Source organism: Dendrobates tinctorius, unplaced genomic scaffold (genome assembly GCF_039654945.1).
Source record: "Dendrobates tinctorius isolate UK_male_01 unplaced genomic scaffold, ASM3965494v1 ptg000241l, whole genome shotgun sequence".
Taxonomy (NCBI): domain Eukaryota; kingdom Metazoa; phylum Chordata; class Amphibia; order Anura; family Dendrobatidae; genus Dendrobates; species Dendrobates tinctorius.
The window spans coordinates 20,338,635-20,350,794 of NW_027361908.1; positions in this window are offsets into that span (position 1 = coordinate 20,338,635).

Consider the following 12,160-nt stretch of genomic DNA (forward strand, 5'->3'; position numbering starts at 1 on the left):
ACCATGGTGACCATTTTGAAGTCGGCCATTTTGGATCCAACTTTATTTTTTCCAGTGGGAAGAGGGTCATGTGACACATCACACTTATTGAGAATTTCACAAGAAAAACAATGTTGTTCTTGTTTTAACATAACTTTATTCTTTTATGAGTTATTTACAAGTTTCTCTTTGTTTACAGCCATTGACATATCACAGAGGTTAAAATGTGAGGAGCGGATAGAAATTGTGTTGATGTCTGGTGAATGCAGTACCCGGGTCATTGCAGCAGATTTCAATGCCAGACAACATACGAGACCACCCATCTCCCATGCTGCAGTTAGCAATCTGCTTGCTAAATTTCATGAAACAGGTTCAGTGTTGGATTTGCCAAAATGTGGATGAAAGAAAACTGTCACTAATAAAGAAATATCAGTGGCTGTCTTAGCTTCATTCAGCAAGAGCCCACAGCACAGCACTCGCCGCATGTCACTGGAGAGTGGCATCAGTCGAACATTCCTTCGGTAGATATTAGCTACTCACAAATGGCACTCTTAGAAAATCCAGCTGCTGCAGCATCTCAGCGTGGATGACCCAGATTGGTGCAATGAATTTGCAGAATGGGCAATACAAAATTTGGAACAGGACCTTCAGTTTACACAGAACATTATGCTCAGTGATGAGGCAAATTTTTTTGTGAATGGTGAAGTTAACAAACAAAACCACCGCTATTGGTCTGAAACTAACCCACAGTGGATAGATCATTCCAAGATGGTTGGAACAAAAAAATTGATGGTATCGTGTGTTATAATGGGTACAAAAATACTGGGGCCATTCTTCATCATTGGAAACCTCAATTCCACTGGATATCTGAAATTGCTATATGATGATGTGTTGCCCTCTTTATGCTGAAAATGTCACGTTCTCTGAGTTTTTCCAGCAAGATGGTGCACCACCACATTATGGGTGTCAGGTCCAAACATCTCAATAAGTTTGATGCATCACATGCATCACCCTCTTCCCATTGGAAAAAATAAAGTTGGACTTCAAAATGGCTGCCATGGTGACCACCCATCTTGAAAAGTTTTCCCCCTCCCATATACGAATGTGCCACAAACAGGAAGTTGATATCACCAACCATTCCCATTTTATTTAGGTGTATCCATTTAAATGGCGCACCCTGAATTCCTTTAATTTTGTACCTTAAAATAAAATTGCGTTATATCGCAAGTAGTAGCCTTGTTTAAAGCCGTATCCAAACCTTAGTGTTAAAAACTTGGCAATACAATGATACAATTCTTGGAAATCTTTGCACATTGTGCTATGGTAAAATTTCACTCACAATCTCTATACAGAGTTGTGCCCAAAAGTTTACATACCCCGGCAGAATTTTTGCTTTCTTGGCCTCTTTTCAGAGAATATGAATAACACCAAAACTTTTTCTCCACTCATGGTTAGTGGTTGGGTGAAGCCATTTATTTTCAAACTACTGTGTTTTCGCTTTTAAATCATAATGACAACCCAAAACATTCAAATGATCCTGATCAAAAGTTTGCATACCCCATTTCTTAATGCTATGTATTGCCCCCTCTAACATCAAGGACACCTTGAAGTCTTTTGTGGTAGTTGTGGATGAGGTTCTTTATTTTCTCAGATGGTAAAGCTGCCCACTCTTCTTGACAAAAAGCCTCCAATTTCTGGAAATTCCTGGGCTGTCTAGCATGAACTGTGCACTTGACATCTCTCCAGAGTACCTCAATGATATTGAGGTCAGTAGACTGAGATGGCCACTCCAGAACTTTACTTTGTTCTGCTGTAGTCAATGACAGGTCGACTTGTGTTTTGGATCGTTGCCATGTTGGAACGTCCAAGTACGTCCCATGTGCAGATTCTGGGCTGATGATTGCAAATTTGCCTCCAGTATTTGCTGATAACGTGCCACATTCATCTTTCCTTCAACCTTGACCCAGTTTCCTGTGCCTTTGCAGCTCACACATGCCCAAAACATCAGTGATCCACTTCTGTGCTCTACAGTGGGAATGGTGTTCCTTTCATCATTATCCTTGTTGACCTCTTTCCAAATGTAACGCTTATGGTTGTGGTCAAAATGTTAAACTTTGGTCTCATCACTACAAATTACTTTGTTCCAAAAGTTTTTAGGCTTGTCTCTGTGCTATTTTGCATATTGTAGGCAAGATACTTTGCGGCATTTGCACACTAATGTGTTCTGAGTTCATTTTCTGGTCTACCAGTTGTGAGTTCTCCTTCCAGGCTCCCTCTGGTGGTAACAGGAGGTAGTGAGGCTGATTTAATCAGTAGAGATCTGCCACCTGATAATGAAGATGACGATTGGACTTCAGGAATTTCAGACTGGATTTAAGTCAGCCGACGCCCTATTCTGGTGCTGGTGATTCCTTCTGGCTTTTCTGTTATGAATGAGTCACCGGAGGAGGAAAAAACAAAAATGCAAGCTAAGTCCAGAAAACCAGAGAGGTTGGTAGCTAGCGGATTGCAGACCCCTGATCCTATACACACAACTAGAAGTAGCCGTGGAGCGTTCCTACGGTGGTCCTAGATGCCTCGTCACAGCCGGAGCGCTAACTAAGCCTAAAGAAAGAGAGGGGAAATCTAAACTGCCCCAGAGCAGACCCCAAAGCAATAGACAGCCCCCAACATGTGTTGTCGGTGAAAACAGATGAAAACACAAAGACAGACAGAAAGACAGGCAGAGCAAATGATGGGGCCCAACTAACTAGATAGGAAAGGACAGAAAAGATGCTGGCTGCAATCCGCAAAAACCCTACCAAAAATGTCCCAACACGTCTGATAGGAAAAATGGCCCTGAAGTCACTAGATTTCAAAATCCCTATATCAGCACTCCGATATATTCTGAAGACAGAGCAAAAGAGATTTAACCGATCAGGGACAAAAATGGAAATTCAGCAAAGCCCCAGTCGGGGCTGGCTGAACACAAAACTAAACAAATCAGACAAAATCTCATGGAACAATAGCAGAGCAAAACTTAGCTTTAGAAGACAGGAACTGAACTGGAGGCCAGAGCTCAGAGCAGAGATATCACCAGCAACCCTACAGGGCATCGGCTGCCTTATATCCACTCAGATATTACGGATGTCCAATCGCAATCCACCTGTTCAGGTGACAGGTCTCGCCCATCCAAATCAATTTCACCTCCTCCTTTCACCAGCAGAGGGAGTTCATCGGACATCAAAGGTGAATGAGAAAATGAGCTCACAACATTACCTCCCCCTGGAGGAGGGGTCACCGAACTCTCATCCACGCCACCAGGCCGATCAGGATGGGCCCGATGAAAAGCACGAACCAATCTTTCAGCATGAATATCAGATGCAGAGACCCAAGAATTATTCTCCTGGCCATAACCCTTCCTCTTAACCAAATACTGGAGTCTCCGTCTAGCGAGACGAGAATCCAGTATCTCTCAACCTCATATTCCATATTACTTTCAACCAATACAGGGTCAGGAGGTGCCACCACAGGAACTACTGGCTCAACAAACCTCTTCAACAGTGATTTGTGAAATACGTTATGGATTTTGAACGTAACTGGAAGAGCCAATCGAAAATTTATTGTCTGTACATGTCCCCGCTTAATTGTAAAGTGCTGCGGAATATGTTGGCGCTATATAAATAAAAATTATTATTATTATTAAAAGAAACAGGATTAAGAATCTCCAAAATCCTATAAGGTCCAATAAATCTTGGCTTAAATTTTGGAGATGCAACCTTCATAGGAATATTCTTAGACGACAACCAAACCATATCACCCACTTTAAACCGGGGACCACTGGTCCTATGCCGATTGGAAAAACGCTGGGCCTTTTCCTGAGAGAGTGACAATTTATCCACCACTTGGTCCCATATCTGCTGCATTCTCACAACCACAGTGTCCACACCTGGGCAGAGACCAAAGAATTGTCCTCCTGGCCATAACCCTTCCACTTGACCAAATACTGAAGTCTCCGTCTAGCCAGACGAGAATCCAGTATTTTCTCTACCTCATATTCCACATTACCTTTAACCAATACAGGCTCAGGAGCTGCCGCCACAGGAACTACTGGCTCAACAAACCTCTTCAACAGAGACTTATGAAACACGTTATGGATCTTAAATGTAACAGGAAGAGCCAATCAAAAAGAGACCGGATTAAGAATCTCCAAAATCTTGTAAGGTCCAATAAATCTAGGTTTAAACTTTGGAGAAGCCACTTTCATAGAGATATTCTTTGATGACAACCAAACCATATCACCCACCTTAAACTGGGGACCAATGGTCCTATGCCGGTTGGAAAACCGCTGGGCCTTTTCCTGGGAGAGAGACAACTCATCCACCACTTGGTCCCAAATCTGGTGCATTCTCTCCACCACAGTGTCAACACCTGGGCAGGAAGAAGACTCCACCTGCCCTGAAGAGAATCAAGGATGAAACCCAAAGTTACAAAAAAAAGGTGACATCAAAGTGGCAGAACTAGCTCTATTATTTAAAGCAAATTCGGCCAAGGGCAAAAATGAGACCCAATCATCCTGATCAGCAGAGATAAAACATCTCAAATAAGACTCCAAAGTCTGGTTTGTTCTCTCTCTGTCTGCCCATTGGTCTGAGGGTGAAACGCAGAGGAGAAGGACAACTGAATTCCCAGCTTGGAACAAAAAGTCCTCCAAAATCTAGAAACAAACTGAACTCCTCTGTCAGATACAATGTTCTCAGGAATCCCATGCAAGCGAACCACCTGTTTCAAAAACAAGGGCACCAACTCTGAGGAAGATGGCAACTTAGGGAGTGGTACAAGATGGACCATCTTAGAGAATCTATCACAAATCACCCAGATAACAGTCATTCTCTGAGAGACAGGCAGATCAGAAATAAAATCCATTGAAATATGGGTCCATGGCCTCCTGGGCACCGGCAAAGGCATCAACAACCCACTAGAGCGAGAACAAGGTTTAGACCAGGAGCAAGTCCCACAGCACTGCACAAAATTCCTGACATCACGAGATAAGGCGGGCCACCAAAAAGACCGACTCACCAAATCTCTAGTACCAAAAATACCTGGATGACCAGCCAATGCAGAGCAATGAACTTCAGACATTACTTTCTTCCTCCACTGGTCAGGGACATACAATTTTCCAGTGGGACAACGCTCAGGTTTGTCCTCCTGAAATTCTTCCAGAGCACGTCTCAAATTGGGCAAGATGGCAGAAAGAACTACCCCCTCACCTAAGATGGTAGCAGGCTTGGTCACAATAGGAGAATCAGCAAAGAAACTCCTAAAGAGGGCGTCTGCCTTGACATTCTTAGTGCCCGGAAGAAAAGAGACCACAAAATCAAAACGTGTGAAAAACAAGGCCCACCTAGCCTGTCTAGGATTCAAGCGTTTGGCCGACTCAAGGTAAATCAAATTCTTGTGGTCAGTGAGGACCACGACTTGATGTCTAGCTCCCTCCAACCAATGTCTCCACTCCTCAAATGCCCATTTCATGGCTAACAGTTCCCGATTCCCCACATCATAGTTGCGTTCCGATGGGGAGAACTTTTGGGAAAAGAAAGCACAGGGATTCATTTTAGATGTTACCGGATCTTTTTGGGACAAAACAGCTCCTGCACCAATCTCAGAAGCATCCACCTCTACCTGAAACGGGAGTGAGACATCAGGTTGCCGCAAAACCGGAGCAGAAGTGAACCTCCGCTTCAGCTTCTGAAAGGAATAAACAGCCTCTGGAGACCAATTCAGCACATCAGCACCCTTCTTAGTCAAATCAGTCAATGGTTTGGCAATACCAGACAAATTAGCTATAAATTTACGATAAAAATTAGCAAAACCCAAAAACTTCTGGAGGGCCTTCAAAGAAGTGGGCTGAACCCAATCATAAATGGTCTTTACATTGGCCAGGTCCATTTCAATAGTTGACGGAGACAAAATAAATCCCAAAAATGAAATCCTCTGTACACCAAAAAGGCATTTCGATCCCTTAACATACAGGGAATTCTCCCTCAAAATCCGGAACACAGTCCGAAACATGTTCCACATGAGAGTCCCAATCCCTGGAAAAGATCAAAATATCATCCAGATAGATGATCAAAAATTTATCCACAAAGTCCCGAAAAATATCATTCATGAAGCACTGGAAGACAGAAGGGGCATTAGTGAGCCCAAAAGGCATCACCAGGTACTCAAAATGTCCCTCCGGAGTATTAACCGCTGTCTTCCATTCATACCATGCTTAATGCGAATAAAATTAAATGCCCCCCTGAGGTCAAGCTTGGTAAACCAGCAAGCATCTTTAACTCTGGAGAATAGATCAGAAATCAGGGGTAACGGATACTGATATTTAACAGTAATTTTGTTGAGGGAACGATAGTCAATACAAGGCCTTAATGAACCATCTTTCTTGGCCACGAAAAAAAAACCCAGCACCCAAGCGTGAAGAGGATGGTCCAATATGAACCTTCTCCAACGACTCCTTAATATAAGATCGCATAGCCTCGTGCTCGGGTACAGATAAATTGAAAAGTGCAGTGGTGGCATTTATGCACATGTAATCGAAGTACATGTATCAAAGTACTACTGGCAGTTATAACATGGATGAATGTGACACGCATCTCTATTCTCTTCATACAGGTAACCAGCTTTTCCAATCTCTGCTCTGAATCCACTCCTGTGTCTCCATTCAATGTCAGCAAGCAGTTAATCCTGAATGCTATCTATGTGTTTTCAACTCTGCAAGCTTATATCTGGTAACCAACTTTTCCAATCTCTGCTCTGAATCCACTCCTGTGTCTCCATTCAATGTCAGCAAGCAGTTAATCCTGAATGCTATCTATGTGTTTTCAACTCTGCAAGCTTATATCTGGTAACCAGCTTTTCCAATCTCTGCTCTGAATCCACTCCTGTGTCTCCATTCAATGTCAGCAAGCAGTTAATCCTGAATGCTATCTATGTGTTTTCAACTCTGCAAGCTTATATCTGGTACATAGTTTTTTTGTCAACTTACTCTGCTTGTCCCCTTATGTTGTGAGGTCAAGAAACTTTTCAAAGTGCTTTATGATCCATGTAGTGCTGGACATGTGTTTATTTGACCACAACACTTTATTGGGTCCTGGTGTCTCAATTTAGTGTGATTGATTAACGAGAAGAGAGAGAGCAAAGAAAAAATCTTAGCCTTAACCTCCTATATATTCAGACCTAGCTAAGGGGAGCATTTATGCAGGGGTGGCATTTATGCACATGTAATCGAAGTACATGTATCAAAGTACTACTGGCAGTTATAACATGGCAGTGAGACAGGTAAGACATTTATATACATCTAATCCCTGTACATTAGGAGTACAACAAATATATACCATATGCATTTGTGTAATTTTTATCCTGGCCGCTGCATTCACACACATCCACTGCCCTGGCATGAACTCTCTACACTCCATCCATATCGGCTCCTCGCTCCTTTCCTCTCCTATGTATAGCACTCACGCTCTTTTCACATTATTAAATTGCACAGATCCAGTCAGTCCAACCATTCAACATCAGAGACGCTCTCACAAATCACTTAACCATCTGCTCACTCTTTCTATCCTCCTTCTCCTAGTCGCAGGAGACATTGCTCCCAACCCTGGTCCCCCATGTTATAGAAAGTCAAACCCCCCGTCTGCTACACTTAGAAACCCCTCTAATCTTATTAATATTCCCTGCATGCCATCTGTCTCTCTTAATTGTGCACTTTGGAATTCGCGCTCAGTGTGTAACAAACTCTCCTTCATCCATGACTTTTTCCTTTCTAATTCTCTTAACCTCCTGGCTCTTACTGAAACCTGGATCCAGCAGTCAGACACTACCGCTGCTGCTGCTCTTTCATACGGGGGGGGGGGCTACACTTCTCTCATACCCCAAGATCAGACAGTAGAGCAGGTGGAGGCGTTGGTCTGCTCCTATCACCAAAATGTACCTTTCAGGTTATCCCTCAAGTACCCTCACTAGTCTTCCCTTCTTTTGAGGTCCATGCCGTCAGACTCTACACCCCCTTCTCCATGCGAGTGGCGGTGGTGTATCGTCCTCCCGGCCCCTCCCATCAGTTCCTGGATCATTTTGCCACTTGGCTTCCACATTTTCTCTCCTGTGACATCCCTACCCTCATCATGGGAGATTTCAACATCCCCATTGCTCTTCCCCTCTCCCCATCTGCTACTCACCTTTTATCTCTAACCTCCTCATTTGGCCTTTCGCAGCTTACTAATTCTCCAACGCATGAAGACGGAAACTCCCTTGACTTGGTCTTCTCTCGGCTTTGTGCAGTGGATGATTTTGCAAACTCCCCTCTCCCGCTCTCTGACCACAATCTTCTTTCATTCTCTATCAAGAACTGCCAGGCCGCTCAGGTCACCCCCACTGTCCAGACTTATAGAAACATACAGGCCATTAAGGCTAAGTGCACACGTACCGGAACTCTTGCGGAAATTACCTCGAGAATTCCGGAATTCCAGTCCGCGGGAAAATCGTATTTTAAATTCCCGCGATTTTCCCGCGGAAAAACTAGCATTTTGCAAGCGTATTTAGCTGTTTAGCTTAGAACTGATTGACAGGTTGGTCACACTCATCAAACATAATGTTTGACAAGTGTGACCAACTTTTTACTACTGAGGCCGCCTATGCGGCATGAGTAGTAAAAGATAGAATGTAAAAAAAAATAAAAAATGGTGTTATTCTTACCTTCCGACGTCCCGCGCAGCCGTTCCCAGTAATCCTTTGCGAAAATGCCCGCGATGACGTCCGTTCTCGCGGGATCGCGACGTCTCGCGGTCATTCGCGATGACGTCGCGCGAATGACCGCGAGACTTCGCGATCCCGCGAGATCGGACGCCATCGCGGGCATTTTCGCAAAGGATTACTGGGACCGGAGCGTGGAGAGAGGCGGGAATGCTGCGCAGGACGTCGGAGGGTGAGAATAACAATATTTTTTATTTTATAATACTTTTTTTTACAGGGATATGGTACCCAAAGCCCGGAGGACAGTCTCCTCTCCTCCGGACCGTGGGTACCATCCGCAATTGTTCTGCTTACTTTCCGCATGGTGTGCACAGCCACATGCGGGAAGTAAGCGGAACAATGCATTCCTATGGGTGCGGGATCGCCGCGATTCCACAAAATAATGAGCATGCTGCGGTTTTTACCGCGAAGCGATTCCGCCGCGGTAAAAACCGCAGCATTAGCACAGCATTGCGGAATCCCATAGGAATGCATGGGATGCTTATTTTTCGCGTTTTCGCGGCAAAATCGCACGGTTAAAACCGCCGCGGAAACGCGAAAAAAACGCCACGTGTGAACTCAGCCTAACACCCAGAAACTTATGCAGAACTTGCAGTCTTCATTGGACCCTATCTCCTCCCTCTCATGTCCTGATTCTGCATTGAAGCATTACAATGAAACACTTCAAAGTGCCCTGGATGAATTTGCACCCCCTATAAATAGAACACCACGACGCAGACGGCGACAGCCCTGGCACACGGTGCAAACACGTTTCCTGCAGCGGTGCTCCAGGTGCGCCGAACGACTGTGGAGAAAATCCAATCTACACGAAGATTTCATCCATTATAAGTTTATGCTTCGAACATACAACACTGCCCTTCACCTCTCAAAACAAATCTATTTCAACACCCTCATCACCTCACTGTCCAATAACCCGAAACGTCTCTTTGACACTTTTCATTCTCTACTCAATCCAAGAGTACAGGCCCCAACCACAGAGCTCCGAGCTGACGATCTGGCCAATTACTTCAAAGAAAAAATTGACCAGATTCGACAGGAAATTATCTCCCAATCACCTCATACCATGCACTGTCCTCCCTCCCCCACTGCATCTAGCTCACTCTCTGATTTTGAACCAGTCACAGAAGAAGAAGTAAGCAGGCTCCTTGCATCTTCTCGCCCAACTACTTGCACCAGTGACCCATTTTCATCACATCTCCTCCAGTCCCTGTCCCCTGCTGTCACCCCTCACCTAACTAAAATATTTAACCTCTCTCTCTCTTCTGGTATTTTTCCCTCCTCATTTAAGCATGCCATCATACATCCACTACTTAAAAAACCATCCCTCGATCAAAACTGTGCCGCTAACTATAGACCTGTCTCTAATCTTCCCTTCATCTCTAAACTCCTGGAACGTCTGGTCCACTCCCGTCTTATCCGCTATCTCTCAGAAAACTCTGTTCTCGACCCTCTCCAATCCGGTTTCCGCTCTTTACACTCCACTGAAACTGCCCTCACCAAAGTCTCTAATGATCTGCTAACAGCTAAATCAAATGGTCATTACTCCATGCTAATTCTCTTGGATCTCTCTGCAGCATTCGACACTGTGGATCATCAGCTCCTCCTCACTATGCTCCGTTCCATTGGCCTCAAGGACACCGTTCTCTCCTGGTTCTCCTCCTATCTCTCCGACCGCTCCTTTACTGTATCTTTTGCCGGTTCCTCCTCCTCTCACCTTCCCCTTACTGTTGGGGTCCCCCAAGGATCAGTTCTAGGCCCCCTCCTCTTCTCCTTGTACACTGCCCCTATTGGTCAAACAATCAGTAGATTTGGTTTCCAGTACCATCTCTATGCTGATGACACCCAATTATACGCTTCTTCTCCTGACATCACGCCAGCCTTTCTAGAAAACACCGGCGATTGTCTAAACGCTGTGTCTAACATCATGTCCTCACTATATCTGAAACTGAACCTGTCAAAGACTGAACTCCTGGTGTTTCCTCCCTCTACTAATGTACCTATACCCGACATTGCCATTTCTGTGTGTGGTTCCACTATTACTCCCCTGCAACAGGCCCGCTGTCTTGGGGTCATACTTGATTCCGAGCTTTCCTTTGCCCCCCACATTCGATCAGTGGCTCGCTCTTGTCATCTGCACCTCAAAATCATTTCTAGAATTCGACCTTTTCTTACTTTTGACTCTGCAAAAACTCTTACTGTTTCTCTTATTCATTCTCGTCTGGACTATTGTAACTCTCTTCTAATCGGTCTCCCTCTTACCAAACTCTCCCCTCTCCAATCTGTCTTGAATGCTGCAGCCAGGATAATATTCCTCACCAATCGTTACACCGATGCCTCTACCTTGTGCCAGTCATTACACTGGCTACCCATCCACTCCAGAATTCAGTATAAACTTATTACCCTCACCCACAAAGCCCTCCATGGCTCAGCACCACCCTACATCTCCTCCCTTGTTTCAGTATACCACCCTACCCGCGCCCTCCGTTCTGCTGATGACCTGAGGTTAGCATCCTCAATAGTCAGAACCTCCCACTCCCGTCTCCAAGACTTTACACGTGCCGCGCCAATTCTTTGGAATGTACTTCCCAGGTCAATACGATTATTCCCCAATCCCCAAAATTTTAAGCGTGCCCTGTAGAGTTGAGCGAAACGGGTCGAAAAAATTCAAAAGTCGCCGACTTTTGGCAAAGTCGGGTTTCATGAAACGAAACCCGACCCTAGGATGAGGTCGGCCACGAGGTCGGCGACTTACGCGCCAAAGTCGCGTTTCAAAAGTTTGTTTTGCGCTCTTTTTCAGCCAATCAGGATCCACGGACACTGTGGGCAACGTGATGACATAGGCAGGGGTCACCACCATCTTTCAGAAGGGCATGCAAGTGATTGGCTTGCTTTGGTGGGCGTCACAGGGGGTATAAAAGGGCGTGCACGCCGACCGCCATCTTACTTCTGCCGATCTCAGTATAGGGAGAGGTTGCTGCTGATTCTGTAGGGAGAGCGTTAGGCAGGGAAGAAAACCAAAAAACTGCTTCTGCTGCTAGCGATTTGGCCTACACAACACACCAGTCACTGTGTGTGCAGTGCAAGGGGAGGCTATATAGTGGTGTATCAGTGGTGTTGGTTGATGGGCTGCCTTCTAAGGCTTCCTGACAGGCTGGCATTGCTGTTTACCCACTGCTCCGCAAACTGCTTTTTTAAAAGCAATCCAATCTCCCTTATCCTCTAGTCACTTTGGTCACAGCTGTGCCATCGAGCCTGTCACATAGCTCTCAGATATTCATTGGGCCTCAAACTGCTTTTTTAAAAGCAATCCAAATTTTTTTTTTTTGTCCTGCTGAGAAGAAAAAAAAACTGCTTCTGCTGCTGATAGCAACTTGGCCTGCACAACACACCA